Raw genomic sequence first — 4,627 nt, forward strand, 5'->3', positions numbered from 1 at the left:
TCAGAACTTCCCGTTGGGTCTCACCCTTCGAACCAGGCGACAATTCCACTTAGTAAATGTAGATGAATAATTGAAGACGTAGATTTTTGTTTGATATTATTTTGCATTAATGTGTGTATTTGGTTGATAATATTTTTACACATTTAAATGACTGTTGACAAAGGATGAGGCAGTATTAACATGGAATTTAGCAGTATTACTTATTAGGGACATGGCATTATGCTACCAGTTGTGTAAACAAGAAATTTGTAATATACTTTATACCAGGGTTGCCGAGTGTGGGCACAAAGTATTAGTGTATACTGTCACAGACGATAGAGTAAAAGGGATGAGCGAAGTAAGGTGTGAGAAGCTTGTTGGGGCATTAGAACTTTTCGAGGAGCAGAGTGTTGTCTCAGCAGATAAACCAATTTTGAGTCATCAGCATTTACTAAAGTACTCAATTGATTCACTCACGAGCAAAGGGGGGTATATTTTACATGTGGATATAAGGCCTTCATTTATGATTATTGTAGTGAGTAGTTCTTTGTAGGCATAAATGTGGGATGGTCCGTGGCAGCCTGAGGAACCCGACATCGTTGATGTAATAAAAGAATTTTTGGAGAAATTACGGAAAGCGGTAAGTTACCTGTTGAGGTGTACAATCATATTTTAGTATATGTAATATTAATGCCGCATTTTTACAGGATCATTGTGAACTGGCCAGTGTAGATACAACGTTATCAGCAGTGGCGCGATAGCCTTATCAGTGGTATTTGGCATTAAATTCTTGTGGGACGCGCTGGGTAACAGGGGATCGACACTGGGTCAGGTGGCAGTTTTATGGACCCAGGGGGAGTTCGGAAGTTTAATACAGCACCTGGGGATCCGTTGAGCGCAGGGGGATATACGACCACGTTATTTACGAAAATCGGGACGCGTTCAGCGGTAATCACTGCGTACTACGAACACGTACCTTTTTCATTTTTATCGTACTTATGTTTACACCCTTATTAATAAAAAAAGAAAAGATAATGTAAAAAAGATAGGCCTACATTAGATCTTTCAAGAGTAAATCTATATTAATTCATAGAATTATTAAAGACCTTCTTAAAGGTATTGAAAAATAAAAAATAAAAAGTAAAACAAGGTCTAATCCAATGTTGTCTAGAGTTTTCAATATTTTAATAAAAGAACACACACTTCTACCACAATTGTATTGTAGATTAAAATCAATTCTTCGACATTCAAGAAATTTTAATATTAAACTGATAGACCTCAGAAAAATTAAACTGAAATTTTTGTTACTTCAAAGTAGTCCCATGGATTGGGCTTTTATAAACATACACTTTAACCTCTTAATCTTTGGCACTGTTAAACCTAGGGACTTCTTTCATATTACCATAAAAAGCTAGGATTTCAATAGATAAAATCATTCAAAAATATTGAATAATATTAAATATAAACATATTTACTCAGGAAAAAATTAGACAACTCACCAAAATAATCACGATTTACACATCTATTAGTTAAATTTTTTATAATTCTTCCAGGGGCCTAGTGATGGTTACACTTCTTCTAAATGAAGCTATTAATAAACATTAGATTTAAAATAATTCTAAATTTAACTAAAAAAAAAACGGCAAACTTATTTAGAAAACCTTAATAACATCAATCATAACATAAATTTTATTTACAACTGAAAACTAAAAATATGTCTTTGATCTTTTGTTCTATCCCTCTACACAATTTTCTTAATGTGTCAAGTATAAACCACACCCATATTCCCCTACCACAACTTTCTATCCAAAGTGGTGGAATGGGAATGTATAAACCACCATCCTATCCTAGTAACAGTACAGTGTTTAGATAACCACTGGTACGTTTTCAAGGTTCAAGAGTAAGCATTCTTTATTGGTAAGTACCTTTTTTATTTTTATCTTACTTAAGTTTACACCCTTATTAATAAAAAAAGAAAATATAACATAAAAAAAAGATAGGCCTACATTAGATCTTTCAAGAGTAAATCTATATTAATTCACAGAATAATTAAAGACCTTGTTAAAAGTATTGAAAATAAAAGTAAAAATTTAATTATTCTGATAAAAAGTAAAACAAGGTCTAATCCAATGTTGGCTAGAGTTTTAAATAGTTTGAATAAAGAACACACACTTGTTTACACCCTTATTAATAAAAAAAGAAAAGAAAACATAAAAAAGATAGGCCTACATTAGATCTTTCAAGAGTAAATTTATATTAATTCATAGAATTATTAAAGACCTTGTTAAAAGTATTGAAAATAAAAGTAAAAATTTAATTATTCTGATAAAAAGTAAAACAAGGTCTAATCCAATGTTGGCTAGAGTTTTCAATATTTTGAATAAAGAACACACACTTCTACCACAATTGCATTGTAGATTTAAATCACTTCTTCGAATTTTAAGAAATTTAAATATTAAACTATAAGATCTCAGAAAATCAAACTGAAATATAATTTTTCACCTTTATTCATAAATAAAAGTTTACAATACAAAACTCCTTTTGAGAGATAATTATGAACTGAGATAATTTATCTATTTGGTTTGCAGGTTTGCCGTCTTGTGGAATCCCATAACACATATGTCCTTCAAAGTGCAAAAGACAGTATAAAGTTGTATAGCAAAAAAGAAACGGTTATCGCAAGAAGTTTATTGGATGCGGTTTTTACGCTAGAGGCACTTGCCTCTTGTTCAGTAAAGGGGCAGAAGTCAAAGGGACCTTCGGGTAGAACCCAGGAAGTTAGGAAGGACCTTTGTCCTGACACAATAACAGCAATCATTGGTAAGTACTATTGTACATTGATAACTTAAATTTAGGAAAACCATATATTGTCATAAAATACAACTGGTATGCTATTTCAGCTGTGTATCGTGATTCAAAGATATCTTATGATGTGTACTGGTATGCATTTGTTAAACATTATTTATAAATCAAGCTACAAACATTAACTTAATTAACACGTTCGCTTCGGGCGTTGTATTTGAAAATGTTTTCATTAGCTTCCTTTCTTGCCCGGTACAAATTTTGCAATCAATTTTATAAATGAATTCTTGATCAGCATTGTACATGTTATTAAATTTACGGAAAGTAAATAAAATAAACGTCTTATTTCCGTCCCGTACTAATTTTTTTATCAGTGGGACGGAAATGATAAATCAAAGGTTTATAGTCGTGAAAAGTAGATTCCAATATATACACCTAATTATTATATATCTAATAAGGTTTTTAACATTTTATTAAATAAATACAGTGATATTTATAATTTGACTCAAATTAAATTTGACTTTTAATGAAAGATTCTAACCACTCTAACTGTCCATTTTGCTTTGCTACTAAAACTGCCAACATTAAAAAATAAAGATTCCCTGAATGTCAATTCCGTCCCGTACTAATTTTTTTTATCAGTGGGACGGAATTGACTGATGTGGGACGGAAATGATAAATCAAAGGTTTATAGTCGTAAAAAGTAGATTCCAATATATACACATAATTATTATATATCTAATAAGATTTTTAACATTTTATTAAATAAATACAGTGATATTTATAATTAAATATAACAAAAACGTTTATATTTTAGGTAAAAATTAGCAAAGTAATAAATAAAACACTGTCCAACAAAGAAAAGGAGGATAACATACGGATAGAAAGAGGAAGAAAACGTAGATATAGGCATAGAGAGAGCCTAAAAAATAATATTGAAAAGCCTGAAAATGCGAGGTTCAAAGAGTAAGCATTTTTTAATGGTAAGTACCTTTTTCATTTTTATCTTACTTGTGTTTACACCCTTATTAATAAAAAAAGAAAAGATAATATAAAAAAATAGGCCTACATTAGATTTTTCAAAAGTAAATCTATATTAATTCATAGAATTATTAAAGACCTTGTTAAAAGTATTGAACATAAAAGTAATCATTTAATTATTCTTATGAAAATTAAAACAAGGTCTAATCCAATAAAAGCTAGAGCTTGTAATATTTTTAATAAAGAACACACACTTCTACCACAATTGCATTGTAGATTTAAATCAATTCTTTGGCTTTTAAGAAATTTAAATATTAAACTAAAAGATCTTAGTTAAATCAAACTGTAATTTAATTTTTCACCTGTATTCATAGATAAAAGATTAGGCTACAATAAAAAAACTCCTTGTTTGAGAAATAAACAATTGAAATTTTGTATGTCATATTTCAAATGCTTCCATTTAGGAAAGTAAAGTTGATTAAAGATTCATATTTTTCGTGGAATTTTTTTAAATACAACGACATTATTTCAAGACCAAATTCTAGCTATTTCACCACTGCATATTTACAATCTGGACAAATTGAAACTCCTGAGTAGCTCATTTAGAGGGAAGAAGCGATTCTTATGGTTAGTTTTTCAATTTCATATTGCAAAAACCGTTGCTGCAACCTATAGATTTAAAACCGTACCTGTTTTTAAATTTTTAAGGTTGATTCTAGGGGTTTTAGTAAGATACATAATTATATTAGAAATAAAATTGTAGAGTATTCAAAGTAGAATTTATTTTAAAATTGTCTCTGTACAAAGAAAATTTGTTATCAACGCTTGTCATAAATGTAAAATAAGATTTTCCAGAACAATTTCC

This window comes from Macrosteles quadrilineatus, unplaced genomic scaffold, assembly GCF_028750875.1.
Source record: "Macrosteles quadrilineatus isolate MER2022 unplaced genomic scaffold, UCM_ALF_1.0 Scaffold_35__1_contigs__length_1230758, whole genome shotgun sequence".
NCBI lineage: Eukaryota > Metazoa > Arthropoda > Insecta > Hemiptera > Cicadellidae > Macrosteles > Macrosteles quadrilineatus.